The sequence below is a fragment of the Castor canadensis genome, chromosome 3 (assembly GCF_047511655.1).
Source record: "Castor canadensis chromosome 3, mCasCan1.hap1v2, whole genome shotgun sequence".
In the NCBI taxonomy this organism is placed as follows: domain Eukaryota; kingdom Metazoa; phylum Chordata; class Mammalia; order Rodentia; family Castoridae; genus Castor; species Castor canadensis.
In genome coordinates, this window is record NC_133388.1 from 199,575,024 (window position 1) to 199,591,902 (window position 16,879).

Below are 16,879 nucleotides of genomic sequence, written 5' to 3' on the forward strand. Positions count from 1 at the left end.
CTGGGGGACACTGAACATCCAAACTACCACACAGACCAAGTGTGGGGGTCCTGTCACCATCACTCACTCATGGACCCATGGCCCATCACACATACTTGCACTCCTTCTCACAGTGTTGATCAGATGGGGTCCACATCCACTATCCAAGGCTCCCAAAACTCTGGGAATGAAATCTAACCCTTTCCACAGATTCCTCACCATGACCCTCCAGCCAGCCCAACACAAATGTGGACCTCTCTTCAGCCACCTGGCCTCCATGTCTTTGCTCATCATCCTCCAAGATGTTCTGGATTTCCTTGTGCACTCACATGGCAAACAGGCACTTGGGGCCAACCTAGAGCTCTCTATCCACACCTGCAGCTAAATACACCCAGAGGAAAATGTAGCTGGCCAACCTCACCAGCAATTCCAAGCCCCACATCAGCATGCCTGGGGCCTGAATTCCTTCCTAGCCCATTTCATACCTTCTCTTTCTGCAGCCCCTTCCAGACTCTCATTCTGACTGGGAACCTGCTTCCTTCCTAAGAAAAGAAATGGAAGAGAAACCCCACAGATGGTATGGACCAGCCCCAAACATCTCCACCTAGGCTCTCTTCTACTTTACCACTTCTTCTCTCAAGATTAGTCCCATCAGCACATTATACATCTCAAAAATATATGAATAAATATTCTGAGTTTTTATTGTCCCTCCACAGCAAACACTCTTCACAGAAGTGTCAGTACTGACCACCTCTAAATTTCTTCTGTCATGCATTCTCTTAAACCACTCCAAATGCACATTTGTTCCTCTGACTGCACTATACCTTCAAGTTTGTTTTTCTAGAATTATCTACCACCATGGCTTCCTTCTTCCTGATTAACCTTCCTCACTTGGCCTACCAAGCACTATGGCCTCCTTCCCTGTCCTAGACCTGCAAGAGACCCCACTAGGTCCTAAGCCCTCTTCTCCACCCAAACCCACGCCCCTGCAGGACTTCCCCAGACCCACCTATGACTCCACAGCTGACACTCCACTGGCGCCCTGTGATGTCTCAGAAGCTCTCAACCACAACACACCCAAACCAAACTCCTGAGCTTGCTCCAAGTTAGTCCTCCAGTAATTCCATAGAAATCTTACTGATAAGGTCAAAATATGTCCAAAAATTTCAATAAAGACTAAAATGCATGAAGAAAAAAATGATCTTCAGATTCCATTATCCTATCACTTCCACTATTACCACTGGTGAACCGACCCCCACCCTGGGTTGCTGCCTACATGCCCATGTGCCCGTGCCCCAGTCCATAGGCCCCTGGCACCCCAGCAGAACTCCAGCTAGCAGGCTTCACACCACTATCACCTCAGCCTGGACTCCTCTGCCTCACAGCTGGTCAAATTCATGCTCTTTGTGAATGAGGCCCACCTGACCCCAGCCCTTCTCCACCACATCCGGAGCAGTGACACTACCCCACTCCTGTGGATGGCAACAATACAAGTGCTGGAGAGCAAGGACTGGCTAGCCATCCTCACTGATATCCTAGCACGTAGGAAAATTTCTGGACACACAAACTGTGTGTTCATACCCTGAGGTGAGGGAAGTGACAGCACAGGTGAGAAAATGTGATTGTGGTGAAGACTCAGGACATCTAGCCTTGGATCAAGGCTCTGTGAACAAGTTCTGTGATGGAGCTGCACCACCCCCCCCACATTCTCCAGCCTCGTTTCCTCATCTATCACACAAGACCAGTATCACCCACCAAAAAGACTGCTCAGGCAGAGACACAGATGTGTCCAGAATGACTCTGGAACTTACACACCAGACTGCAAAACCACCACAACAGGCAGCATCTGCATCTTCTGACAAGGCAACGCTCAAATCATCAAATAAGCTGAAAACACCAGCTCAGGCCAGGTACCATTAGCTGTAATCCCAGCTACTCAGAAGACGGAGACTGGGAGGATCGCAGCTTGGCAAACAGTTCACAATACCCTAGCTTGAAAATAAGAAGGAAAAGAAAAAAAAGGGCTGGTGGAGTGGTTCAAGTGTTAGAGCAGCAGCCTAGCATGTGAGGCTGAGTTAAAACCCCAGTACCACCAAAAAAAAAAAAAAAAAAAAAAAAAAAACAACAAAAAAAATCATCAGCTATGTGCTCCAGAGGAATCATGTCTACAAACTGTTAAAAAAAATCTCAAGAGTTAAAAAAAGCTAGTGAATACCTGAAAACTGGCAAAGTAGAGGATGAGACAAAAATCAGATTTGTTTACTCCTCATTTTATTTATACATGCACTAAAATTTTTTAGTGTAAATTGTTTTTTTAATTTAAAAAATAAATTTGCTGGTGGAATGGCTCAAGTGGTAGAGTGCCTGTGTACCAAGTATGAGGCCCTAAGTTCATACCCTAGCACTGCCAAAAAAAAAAATTATTCCTCATTTAGAACTATCAAACTGGAAGAAAACACACATACATGTTTGCTTACATGGGCATTGAATATCCCTATTAGAATAAACAAGAGTCTAAGGCAGCTAGCTGCTCCCAGGGAGGAAACCTGGACAGCTGAGGGCGAGACTGGAAGACTTTTCACTGTGTACCCTTTAATTTTACCCTTTAAAATTTTGGACATTTATTCAAACATTTAGAATAAAAAAAGAAAAAAAACTTTAAAAAGACTCTTTGACAATGAAAAATCCAAAAATAAAGTTAGGAACAACCATTCACAATAACATCAAAAGAGATAAAATATTTAGGAATAAACTTAGCAAAAATGCAAGACTTGTCCCATGAAAACTATAAAGCATTGTTGATTTGCACTTTTTTTTGGCAGTACTGGGATTTGAACTCTGGGCCTTATGCTTCTTTAGCAGGCACTCTACCACTTGAGCCACACTTCCAGCCCATATGACTTGCACTTTTGACTTGGAAACTCACTAAAGCTACAGCAATCAAAACAATGTAGCAATGGCATGAGGACAGACATACAGACTAATGGTAGGGAGTCAAGAGGACAAACATACAGACTAATGGTAGAAAATCAAGAGTCAAGAAACAGTCGGGCACTGGTGGCTCACGCCTATTTTCCTAGCTACTCAGGAAGCAGAGGTCAGGAGGATCGCAGTTTGAAGTCAGCCGGGGCCAATATTTCTGTGACACACTATCTCAAAACCACCCTTCACAAAAAAGGGCTGGTGGAGTGGCTCAAGGTGTAGGCCCTGAGTTGAAGCCCCAATACCGAAAAAAAAAAAAAGAGTCAAAAAATAAACCCTCAGCTACTTGGGAGGCAGAGATCAGGAAGATCACAGTTCAAAGCAAGTCCAGGCAAATAGTTTGAGACCCTATCTCAAAAATACCCAACACAAAGAAAGGCTGGTGGAGTGGCTCAAGTGATAGAGCACCTGTCTAGCAAACTTGAAGCCCTGAGTTCAAACTGCAGTACCATCAAAAAAAAAAAAAAAAAAAGAACCCTCAAATTTACAGTCAAGTGATTTTCAACAAAGGTGCCATGCCAGTTCAATGGGAGAAAGAAAGAATAATCTTTCCAACAAATAGTGCTGGGACAGATCAATCATAGCCACATGCAAAAGAACCAAGGTGGACCCTACTTCACACCACATAGAAAGAATGGATTGAATACGTGAATGTCAACAATATATAAAGCAATGTATAAAGGCAAAAATATAAGTGTGCTTACAAAGTGTAAGTAAAGAAAACATATGAGTAAATCTTTTTTTTTTTTTTTTTTTTTTTGGTGGGACTGGGGTTTGAATTCAGGGTTTTGTATACTTGTACAGCAGGTGCTCTACCACTTGAGCCATTTCTTCACTGCATTTTGCTCTAGTAATTTTGGAGATTCTGGTTATTTTTGGTCTCATGAACTCTTTGCCTGGCCTGGCCTCAAACTGTGATTCTCCCAATCTCAGTCCCCCAAGCATTTAGGATTATAGGCATGAGCCACTGGCAAATGACTACTTGAGTAAATGTTTATGACCTTGGATTAGGCAATGATTTCTTAGTTACAGCACCAAAGTACAAACAACTAAAGAAAAAGTAAGTTGGACTTCATCAAATTAAAAACTTTTGCACTCTAAATGATATCATCAAAAAAGTGAAAAATACATTTGTAAATCATGATTTGATCAAGGACTTTTATTTTTGGCTTTTATATCTTATATAAAGAACATACATCTCAGTAATAAAAAGATAACCAATTGAAAAATGGGCAGGCTAGGAGTATAGCTCAGTGGTAGAGCACAAGGCCCTGGGTTCAATCCCCAGCACCAATAAATAAATAAATGAATAAATAAATATTTTAAAAAGGAAAAAGATTAGGAAAGTGGGCAAAGCATCTGAACAGACATTTCTCCAAAGGTGACCGGCACAGCCAAGCAGCACAGCATCTTTAGCACTCAGGGCAATGAAAATTAGAACCACAATGAGACACCACTTCACACCCTCCAGATGGCTGTCACAGAAAATATAACAATGGGACTGGGAGTGTAGCTCAATGGTAGCAACTGCCTAGCACACAGGAGGCTCTGGTTTAATCCCCAGAATCACACACACACACAAAGACAGTAAAAAGCATTGGCAAGGATGTGGAAAAACTGGAACCTTTATATAGTGAAAACAATGTAAGATGGGACAGCTGGCTCAGAAAAGTTTGGCAATTTCTCAAAATTATATGTGAGAACATACAGCAATTCCACTTAAGGTATACACCCAAGAGAACTGCAAACAGGTATCTGCACAAAAACTTAATATACAGAAGTATACATATATATAATATACCATCTACAGAAGTAGTAGCATTTTCATAATCACCAACAAGTGGAGGAGACTTGAATGTCCATCAGTGGATCAACCGACAAACAGCATGCTGCCTATCCCTACTATGGGTACTACTTGGCAGTGATAAGGAATGGCATTCTGATATATGCTGCACTCAAAAGCAAGACCAGCACCTGGTCCAGTACCAGAGGCTGTGCCAGCCTCCCCAGTCTCCCTTGACCCTCCCCAGGATCTGCCCTACACCCCCCACCCCCAACACACACTCGCCTGCACCAAAGCAGTTTCTATGCTTCCTGGCAGTCTCCATACTTGCTCCTGACATAACAAAATGTCCTGGTAATGCTTCAAACACCCTGTTGTGGGTCAGCCCTCAGTGTGGTTTGGCTGGCCTCACCTGCCCCATCTCCTGCCCTCCCTGGGTTCCCTGGGTGCTGCCCCAGTGCTGCCAGTTGAGCCAAATGCCCATTCCCTCCTGCAGGTCCCAGATTTGGTCTCACTCCCAGAAAGCTGGGTGGACCCCTCATCTGCCTGTGTTCTCTAAATCTTTCCTCACAGCCCTGTTCCTGTCCTTCTGAACTCATGCTGCAGTACAGTGTATGTCTGTGCCCAGCACTAGATACTGAGCTTCAGAGGTGAGGACCTCACTCAGTATTGCCAGCACCCACAAACTGACTCTCACATTGTCATCTGGCAGTGCTCCCTCCTTCCAAACCAGAGACCCCAAGTACCCACAAGTGGTCATGCTCAGTAGGAAATGAGTAGAATTGGCAGCTGAGCTTCTCTAGACACCAGCCAGGGACCTTTGTACACCAAACAGGTGTAACATCAGTTTGTAAATCCTTAACACTGGTTCTCTTCAAGGTCCAGAAGACAACATGGAATGTGACCTGTGATGTGTGTCTCATCCTCTGACCACTGTGAGGGCCACAGCTGTTGGGGGCCACCTCACTGGGCTCTAAGGGGGCACTAACAGCATTTCCCAGCCAGCTGTGCAGAGTTGTCGGCAGGCAGCCAGTCCAGATTTTGTGAATGATTTATTATGTAAAATACATCAGACTGACCAGGGGAGGAGAGTAACTTCACTAAGTTCTAATGTTTCCCACAAAGAAAGTGAATGGCTAAAGCTGGGGGAGAATGCAACCAAATACCTTGCTCTGCTTAACCACGTCCTGACCCTACAGCAAGGCTCCAGCTGAGACAGGCTCCCTTCCAGAGATAGTCCCAGTTCTGTATGTTGCAAACAACTCACCTGCTGACCACCAGAGTACTTGCTCATCCCTTCCTTATGTTGGACACTTCAGTGACAAAAGCTGCTAGCAGCTGCCCACAAGCCTGCTGGCACCTTCCTTGCACTTGAGGTACACTCTTCCTGAGCCTGGTAAACAGCCCAGGCTTGGCTGCCAATAGCCTTCCTTCCTAAGTAAGACATCTCTTCTCCAGAAACCTGTCTATACAATATGGGCCTGCCTAGGACTTCAGGATACTGACAGCACTACCATCACAGATGTGAGCAGAATATACTCCCGGGTCTCCCAACAGAGGCCTGGCCTAACTCCTTCATCTCAGGGGCACCTGACAGATAAGTGGCTGGCACTCAGCAGTTGACAGGATTGATGAAAGTAAGGTGAAAGTAGGAGGGTCTACCAAACACAGAACCAGGCACTGAGACCCTGCCAAGCCAATGAAGAAGGGCTCTGCCTGAGTGAGGTCTGTCCTGGGCCCCGGTGGCCTGGGCAACAAGCCCCATGCTCTTCCTATAAGCCATCTGTGGTTCCTGCACATCCTTGAGAGGATCCTACCTGAGGGTCTCTGGGATCCACAGCATAGCAATCTGATGCATAAATAACGCGAGACCTGTGAGTTGGGAAAACTTGTTCTATGTAGGTTTCGGGACAATCCTGACTGCTGGGAAGAACATGGTGGCCACCAGATTCCCAGGGAATGGTGGAGGGGACTGTGATAGAAAACCACAAGCAGTATCTTCGGGCAAACATTTGTGTGAAACTCAATCACTGCCCAGGTCAGTTAGTGCTGGGGCCTCCAGTACCTTAAAGAAATGGCCAACAACAAAAGAGGCCTGGCAGAAAAGGACAAACACTTGAGTGCCCCAGGCCAGATGAGGCTCACAGTTGTGCCAGCACCTGGATGACAGGCGTCATGCCACATCTCACTTCTGTTCACACTGCTGTTACTGTCTTGGACCAGTCTGCAAGGGGACAAAAAAAAGTGCCTTCTTGGCCCATCAGTCTTGTAGTGTCACAAATTAACGTTTTTAAGTCTTATGTACATACAGCACTCAGGAATTTATACACCTCCTCTGAAACTCAGTCATGCTTCAGTCTCCCAACCCTGAACAGTAGACAGAAGCCTAATCTGTAGTTGAGAGCTGAGGCTCAGATGGCTAAGTGACAAATCTGTGATCCAAGACACAGCTAGTTAATGCTGAGTCAAAGAGCAACTCAAGGCTTCTCATCCAGTCTTGTATTGTGTGTGCTGCAGTCAACACCAGACGGATTGCTGGGACAAACATATGTCCTCATCCCTGGGGCTACATCCACACCAAAGCCCTTGTGGAATCAAGCCCTCTAACTCCCACCAGCAATGTTCCCTTCTGAAGAACTCTATTCATTCGTTTTAACAGCTCTGCTGAGATACAATTTATATACCACACAAGTCGCCCATTTAACACGTACAATTTAGTATACTGTTAGTACATTCACAGATACGTATGACTCTTTCCACAGTTCTATAGTCAATTTCAGGATATTTTCATTATTCTAGAAACCCCACACCTCTTCCCAGCTCTTGGCAACCCTAAACTACTTTTTCCGAGGATTTGGCTATCCTGGGCATTTCATGTAAATGTAATTTATACAAAGATTCAAATGGTAGTGCATACCTGTAATCCCGACACTTGGAAAGCTAAGGCAGAAGGATGCTGAGTTTGAGACTACCCTGGGCTACATAATAAGACAATGTCTCAAAAAAAAAAAAAACCCAAAAATAAAAAATAATCATACAACATGTGTCTGGCTTCTCTCACTCAGTATATTATTTTCAAGGTTCATTTGTTGTAGCACAAATCAGTAACTTGCTTCTTTTAATTGCCAAATAATATCCTAGTCTATGGATATACCACATTTTGTTCAGCCATTCATCTTTGATGACATTTGGATGGTTCCACTTTTCAGCTACTGTGAATATGGTTGCTGTGAACACTGAAAGACAAGTTTCCGTGTGGACATGTGTTTCCTTAACCATAAGAACATACAAAAAGTGAATTAATTTCCAATGGACAAACTCATTTTTCTGACTTACTATAGTACTTAAAAATAAAAAGATAGGACACTTGAGAGAAATAAATGACCAAAGGAAGTATTAAACACAGTAAGAGACAAGAGAAAAGCCGAAAATGAAATAACTGACTGAAGAAAGAGGTGCTGTTCCTAGGGATGCATCTTCAGGCACATTTGCATGCTTGCAAAATGCTGTGCGGTCTGGTCTCTCTTGGAACTGCACAAAGTACAATATTCCTGCAGGGCTGGATAGAGAAATGACAGCAAGTGCATACTGTAGAACACCATGCGGCCACAAAAAAAGAATGCATTGGAAAATGTGCTGAGATGCAATGCCCTCTCAACGCAGTTGAAAAAGGGGAAGGGTCAGAAACATTTTTAAAAGGGAAGGATAGGAAAAAAGAACAGACACATGGTGCCCACACAGTTACAAAGTATCTCTAGAAGCAGAAGCTGCTCCCAGCCTGGACTCCAGGGAACCAGGCTCTGGGGGAGAGACAAGAGGGAGGATTCATTGAGCACCGTGTACTTTCACTATGTGAATACATCATCTGTTCAAAAATAAATTAAAAAAAACCTTTAGGAAGCAAAAATAAAGTGAATCTACTGAGAATCAAACAATTTATACTTTGGAAAGCAACAGATAAGATAAACCCTAGTTAGTGGGAACCTGCCAACATGGAACAAATGACAGTTACTTCCACAGCCTGTTGCCCACCCTTTGTAGGAACTCCCAGTCCAAACTCACCCATCTTTGCTTGACATTAAAGGTCATGTGAGCCCGTAATCCTACTTACTCAGGAGGTGGAGGACAGGTTCAAGTCTATCATCCCATCTACACTGGAAACATAAACATAAGGACTGCAGTCCAGATATAAAGCAAGACGCTATCTCAAAAATAACCAAAGCAAAGCTGGGCATGGTGGCTCATGCCAGTAATCCTAGCTACTTGGCTTGGAAGGCTGAGATTGGAAGGATTGGAGTTCAAGGCCAGCCCAGGCAAAAAAGTTTGTAAGACCCTCCAGCTCAATGGAAAAAAGCTGGGCATGGTAGCACACACCTGTCATCCCAGCTACAGCAGGAAATGTAAAGTAGGATGTGGTCCAGGACAGCCTGGGCAAAAAGTGAGACCCTATCTCCAAAACAACCAGAGTAAAAAGGACCGGAGGCACAGCTCAACCTCAGTACCACCAAAAACAGTAACAAAAAAAAAACCAAGATACATCTGTTGCGCAGATACAGGCAGCAGGGAAAGTGCATTCCAGAGCACTGTGGGAGGGAGGAAGGAGCGAGGCGAGATGAGGAGGGATAAGAAGGACTCTTGTCAGTAGGAAATACTCTGGAGTTAGTAGGTATAGGTAAGAACTTTCTCAACGAAACCCCAGCAGCACAGCAACTAAGAGATAGCATAGATAAATGAGACCTCATAAAGCTAAAAAGCTTCTGTTCATCAAAAGAAATGGTCTCTAAACTGAAGAGAACACCCACAGAGTGGGAGAAAATATTTGCCAGCTACACATCAGACAAAGGACTGATAACCAGAATATATAAGGAACTTAAAAAACTAAATTCTCCCAAAACTAATGAACCAATAAAGAAATGGGCAAGTGAACTACACAGAACTTTCTCAAAAGAAGAAATTCAAATGGCCAGAAAACACATGAAAAAATGCTCACCATCTCTAGCAATAAAGGAAATGCAAAGTAAAACCATGCTAAGATTCCACCTCATCCCTGTTAGAATAGCTATCATCAGCAACACCACCAACAACAGGTGTTGGCGAGGATTCGGGGAAAAAGGAACCTTCCTATACTGCTGGTGGGAATGTAGACTAGTACAACCACTCTGGAAAAAAATTTGGAGGCTACTTAAAAAGCTGGACATCGATCTACCATTTGATCCAGCAATACCACTCTTGGGGATATACCCAAAAGACTGTGACACAGGTTACTCCAGAGGCACCTGCACACCCATGTTTATTGCGGCACTATTCACAATAGCCAAGTTATGGAAACAGCCAAGATGCCCCACCACTGACGAATGGATTAAGAAAATGTGGTATCTATACACAATGGAATTTTATGCAGCCATGAAGAAGAACGAAATGTTATCATTCGCTGGTAAATGGATGGAATTGGAGAACATCATTCTGAGTGAGGTTAGCCTGGCCCAAAAGACCAAAAATCGTATGTTCTCCCTCATATGTGGACATTAGATCAAGGGCAAACACAACAAGGGGATTGGACTATGAGCACATGATAAAAGCGAGAGCACACAAGGGAGGGGTGAGGATAGGTAAGACACCTAAAAAATTAGCTAGCATTCGTTGCCCTTAACACAGAGAAACTAAAGCAGATACCTTTAAAGCAACTGAGGCCAATAGGAAAAGGGGAACAGGTACTAGAGAAAAGGTTAGTTCAAGAAGAATTAACCTAGAAGGTAACACCCACGCACAGGAAATCAATGTGAGTCAACTCCCTGTATAGCTATCCTTATCTCAACCAGCAAAAACCCTTGTTCCTTCTTATTATTGCTTACACTCTCTCTACAACAAAATTAGAAATAAGGGCAAAATAGTTTCTGCTGGGTATTGGGCGGGGAGAGGGAGGGGGTGGACTGGGTGGTAAGGGAGGGGGTGGGGGCAGGAGGGAGAAATGACCTAAGCCTTGTATGCACATATGAATAATAAAAGAAAAAGGAAAAAAAAAAAAAGGACTCTTGTCTGAGCCAAAGCAACCGCATGAGGATGAAACGCCAGACAAGGTTGGTCCAGTGGCCACATAGCTGTGTCACTAAGGACACAGCAGATTGGGGACACTCAGGGATGTGGAGTGCAGTTTAGGAGGTACTGGGGACCTGGGGGGTCTGGATGCACAGGGCTGGGGAACAGCTGTTCATCAGTATCCCTGGCCTCCACAAGTCCCTAACTACCCCCTCCCAGTAGGGACAACCAAAAATGTCTTCAGATATTGCCAAATGTCCAAGGGTAAGTCAAAACCATCCCAGAGTGAGACCATTGTTCAGCACAAATTATCTGAGTAGTTATGTGGATACAAGGAGGTGGTGGTATGGGCAGATGGGGGCTCAAGGCTGAGGGTGGGGGATCCAGGATTCCAGAGTTCCAGCAGCACTAAGCAAGTGGTAGTCTCAGAGTACCAGAGGGCAAGGCCTAAAGAGAAGGAAGTGCTGAACCCAGGAATTCTAGGGGCTCCCACGTAAGACTGGCTCCACTGTCCCAGGCTTGGGGAAGCCACCCAGGTCCAGCTACACCGTCCTCCCACTGTGTGACGTTACCCACATGGCAAGGAGCAAGCTCATTCACTTTGGGGGGTTATGGTATTGTCTCCAACATGCACTCACCCCTCCAAGAAAGCTGTACATTCTGCCCTACACTGGCCCATGAAAGTCAGAACAAGAGGAAGTCTAATGAGACACAGGACTGAAGCTACCCTCATGAAATAAAAACAGCATGTCCCAAATAAACACTTGTCCTGGGTCTGAAAACAAGGTGACAAGCAAATGAAATGTGAACAGGAAATAAGCCCCTGTTGTTAAAGTCACAGAAATGTGCTGTGTGTTATTGCAACCTCCCCAAAGAATTCTATCCAAAAACCCTGATGTAGACCTCCTCCTCTCTTGATAGCCCAACATACCTGCAGTGGCTCCCTGTGAGCTGGAAATTAAAGTCTAAAGTCTTCAATCTGAATTCAAAGATATTCCCATTGCCACCCTCATTCCCAAATTCCTTATGCAAACTTTTTTTGTGTGATCTGAACTCAGGGCCTTGTATTTGCTTGGCAGGTGCTCTACCACTTGAGTCACACCCTCAGTCCTCCTTATACAAACCTTAAACCACCACAAATCACACATAACTCACCTTTTTGCTTTGCTCCCAACCTTAAAACACCTTTTATTTGTGGTGCTTTGATGTCCTCACTCCTTTCACATCTGGCTGAATCAAGTTCAACCCATGGACCACATCTTCTCTGAAACCTTCCCTCACTGCAATAGCCCCTGCCATTGTTTCTCCTCCAAATTTCTAGAGCACACCACTCTATAAATGGGCAGATTAAAGAGCTTAGACTGTGCAGGCCACAACTATTCAATTCTGCCAAACAGCCAGGACAATGCAAAAGTCAACAGGTGTGGCTATGTTTCAACAAAACTTCATCGACAAAACAGCCGGGGTCTTGCTGCTGGTAGTTGGCAACTTACTGATCCCTGGTCTAGAGAAATGGTTTGGTGCTTCATCATACAAAGACCCCTTTCTTATTTATTCATGTATTTGTTTATTTATTTATTTAGGTGGTACTGGGGTTTGAACTCAGGGCTGGAGCTTGCTAGGCAAGCTCTCTACCACTGGAGCCATGCCCCCAGCCTAGCTTTCCTCCTTTAGTGGGCTTTTTCCTCTCCAAGCTCCAAGGTCTGTGACATTACATTATATGCACAACTAATTGAACACAGATCAGCTGTTCAATTTAAAAACAAATGAATAGAGTGGGGCGTCACTCAGGTGGTAGAGCTCCCGCCTAGCAAATGCAATGCCCTGAGTCTAAACCCTCCACTGCCAAAAAAATTAATTAAGTAAAAAAGTAATGAATGCACAATACTTGTACAGTATGAATGGAAAATACTTGTACAGAATATTTAAAAAACATTTCTAATGCTGATTATTATGGTTTTGATACAGAATTCCAAAGACTTAAGAGAAAAGTAGAAAGAAAGCTATACCAAATGCTGAACCAAGAAAAACTCTACCAAGCAGAACAAAACAGGATGCTAAGTTCTTCTTAGCAACACACTAGAGTGTGTCAGACTAGTATGAGTTCAGCAGCAAGATAATGCAGGACTGCAATTCCACATCACCAAAACTCATGATGAATGGCAATAAAGTTCACTTATGTCACTGTTATACCTGAGGGGCTGAAAGAATGATAGGCGCAGCAGACACATTCAAATTCAGGAAGACACACCCAGCAACCACTGGTCACAGCAGGTCTGAGGCCCTGAGCATGGGCAAAAGCAGTCATGGGGCAGCAATGCAGGCCAGGTGAGGAGTGATGTCCCAGCAGGGTAGAAATAAAGGACAGATAACAATGTCTGGGTCTGACTTGATTGCATGGCAGCCACAGGTGGCCCCAAAGTTAGCCACTACCTGGTAAAGATTTTACCTGGGGAGGCAAAAAAAGGCAGCAATGGGAAAAGAGACCCAGTGGCTGATAGCCAACCCAGTCCAGCTCTGCAAGTAGCAGGTTGCACACCCAGTCTGCTTTGCTGAATGAAGCCTTGTGGCGTCCTTATGAGGTACCCATAAAGTCCTTTCCTTTCCTTCCTGTGAAAGGAAATGCTTAAGATGCAGCAAAGAGGTTAAAACTAGGTTATCTGAATATAGGAACAAAGTTCATGGAATTCTTCTCAATAGCACCAAGGAACCAAGAAGAAGCTAACAAGGAACTGCAATCACTGGGTTATTAAATTTGGGGCCTTCTGACCCAGCACACATGCAGAGAGAGGACAGTGTGGGCATTTTAAGAACTATCTTTATCACTTTTTGAAACATTACACATTCTCACTTTCCATGCCTACTTAAGATGAAATAGTTGTTCTTAATTTTTGTGTTACACAGACTAACAGATTTAGATTTTATCTAAATCTAAGATAAAGAGGGATGAGAAGACCAGATCAGAGGAGAATCATCTCCTTGGGAAACATGTGAAGTTTCTCCCACTTTGTTCTCAAGCAAGTCTTAACTTCTTCCAAAGGTTTAGTAAGGCAGAATATTACTGTTAGTAATGCCAAGCTCTCACTATCTGTATACATGTCCTCACTGTCAAAGTTTAATATGTTACCTTTCCTCTTACACAGATAAAATGTGCAGTATGACAACACGGTTTTGCAGGCTTGACTAAGAGATCACTACTCAGGACTGCTTACATCTTATTACATCTTATTTGTAAACACCAATCCCAAGGACATAAGAACTGTGATGTTTTAGGGTGGTTAATTAGTTTGCTTTCTTTCAAAAAATATTTTTAAAAACTAAAGTACTTGAGTACTTGAGATTTGTTTCTCTTTTACCTTTATAAAGACCTGCTTCTCCCAATGCAGCCTCAGCTTACTTGTCTAAGAAACAAGAGCGGTGTCCAACAAGCATGAGGCCCTGAGTTCAAACCCCAGTACTGGTAAAATAGTAATAAAGTAAAAGAAAATTCTCAAAGTACTTCATTTTAAAAAAGAAGATGAAGAAAAAGAAACGAGCCACAAATCTAAGCTCATGTACCACTGCAATGCAGTACCGGCAGGGAACTGAAGGGCCCATGATCCAGCATCTGCACCCTGCATCACCCAATCCAACCCAGAACTAGCCCTGCCAGGCCCCAATCTTGGCAGTAGAACAGTTCCTTACTTTTCAAAACACTCACAATGTCCCAGGCAAAAGGTGTTTAACAAGTCTTAGTTCACCGAGTCCTCACAACAACCTTCTAGAGCCAATAATATTAGTGTACCCATTTTACAGTCGAGGAACCAAAGGCACAGAGATCTTGCTAAAGACCACAAAGCCTGTAAAGGAAGAGTCACGACTCAAAGGCGGTCAGTCTGGCTCCAGAGCCTGCCCTCTGGTCTACTCTGCTCCAGCCTCTTCGCAAGACAGCTGACGAGAACAAGTGCTAAGAGGGAGGCGCCTCTCCATTCCTTCCAGCACGCAGAGCCTGGGAATGGGCGCCCAGTATGACTTAGGGAATGGGTCTCCTGGCTGTCTGGTCACACCTGTCCTCACTCTCATTCCCCTCCCCCTTGCTCATTGTAAAGGGGAGCCGCGGACGAAACCACCTGCTGTTTACAGACGCCGCCCAGGACGCAGTGCTCAATTGCTCTCTCTGGCTCCCAAAGACAAATATCCGTATTGTCTGCACCAAGGGAGGAACCGAAGCCTTGCAACTGTAGGTTTTTCTGCAGAGGTCACTGGAGGCTTGGCCAAATCCGAGCAACACTGAAGGGGGAGGGGACCTCGCCGCATTTTTGCCGCTGAAGGCTGCGCAGCGCCCACAGCAGCTGCGGTGAGAAGCAGCGTGGAACACACCCACAGCTGCCGCGCCCGGAGCCGGCTGTTCGGTTTAAAATAAAGACGTCCTGGCCCGGACGCACAGCCTGCCCGCTGTCGGCTCCCACCCACACCAGGCGGGCCACCGGGAGGCCCCAGGAGAGTTCCAGGTCCCGAGGGCCCCAGGAAGGGCCAGCCCGCGCCTGCCGCAGAGGCCGGGTCGCGGAGCCCGACGCGCCACGCGCAGGCAGCCATGACCCGACCTGGAGACGCCCACCGACTCCCTGCGCCCCGGGGACAAAGCCGGCCCGGGACCGCATCGCACGAACCCCGCCCGGCGGGCACCACCTGTCCCCACCCGACGGGAATGGAAGGATGTCCCACACGCAGAAAGGACACACTTGCACCTGTCCTCTAGACGGGCACACACGTACATCTGTCCTGAGGCAAGAGCACACGTACTCACACCTGTCTTCGGGTCGGGCACTCTCGCACGCACACATGCACTCACGTCCATCCGCAATCACATTCGAGCCCTGCGCCCTGACGCCCACTCTTGGCCCGGCACCCTCACACGCCCACCATCGGGCCGGGTACCCTCACGCCCACCCTCCTCACAAGCCCCGCGAGCCCATCGGCTGCGGCGGCCCCCGCCCCGCCGCTCTCGTCCCCCGGGTCGCCACACCCGGATTCCTCGCGAGGCCGGGCCGGGGGCCTCCGCCGGGGCCGAGCCAGGCCGCGGGGCCGCAGCGCGGCCTCTCCGCCATCTTCCTGGCCCGCGCCGCCCACCGCCCGCGCTCTCACCGACCGGCTGCGCGCGGGCCGCGTCGCCACAGCCCCGCATCCCGGCCCGCGCGCTGTGTCCCAGCTGCCCGCGGCTCCCCGGCCGCCACCGCCGCCGCCGCTGCAGCCCGGGATCCGCGGTCTCCGCCGCCGCCGCCGCCAGCCCAGTGCGCCGCGGCCGCGCGTCTCCCGTCACCAAGCGCAACCCCCCGCCTCCGACTCCGCCCCCGAGCAGCCGCGACCGCCAGGGGGCGCCGCCTGCTGCGCCGCAGTGCGCCGGCGCCAGCGCGCGGCACGCCGGGAGCCGGGGGTTGGCCCCGCCTCGTCCTCAGGCCCCGCCCCCGCACCTGCCTTTCAGTGTGCACCTGCCTAGCTGTCCGCATCTGCCAGGCTGTGCGCACCTGCCCTGCTGTGCGCACCCTCCCCGCTGCACACACCTGCCCCACCTGCTTTAGTGTCCTTCTACTTCCCTACGCGCCACGCGGATAACGTCTGGCGTGTCCCAATGTGGATTTGGTGTGATTTTACCTGCTCAAACCAGGCTGGGCTTCCTGCACCCGAGATTTCCCTCTTCCTTGTCTGTGAAAAGGAAGCCTTTATCTAAAATATCCCGCGTCCTCCGTGTCTAATTTCTCTCTATTATTTTTCACTTTCTATCTTTTTTATATCAGCTTTTCTCTTGGCAACTCACTCGGGTACAGCCTTTCTAGTGCTCTCATTTGCTACATTCATTTCAGTAAGTTGTACTTGCATTTCTAGCGAAATGGAAACAAAACTACCCTAGGCCCTCCTATAATAGCACAGCATCGCGTCTGAGGCCAGACCCGGATCCCAGCGCCCTGAGAGAAAGTCCAAAGCAGAGTGCTGCAGTCCTGTATCTCACCCACTCCACAACTGCATGCTGCCATCCCGCGGGTCCCCATCGTGGGCACACTGCACCTCCTCTCTCACTGCACCCTCATGCACGTGAACAAGCGTGCCTGTTCCGTGTCTCCA

General features: G+C 46.7%; 1 protein-coding gene across 3 annotated transcripts in view; it reads right to left on the reverse strand.

Annotated features, from left to right (window-relative positions):
* Nucleotides 1–16,032, reverse strand: part of Arhgap39 (Rho GTPase activating protein 39) — a 105,833-nt gene extending 89,801 nt beyond the window's left edge. For all 3 annotated transcript variants that reach the window (XM_074069475.1, XM_020171006.2, XM_074069473.1), the window contains exon 1: nt 15,905–16,032. The gene's annotated coding sequence lies outside the window, so the exon portion shown is untranslated. The remainder of the gene's footprint in view (nt 1–15,904) is intronic.
* Nucleotides 16,033–16,879: the final 847 nt, after the last annotated feature.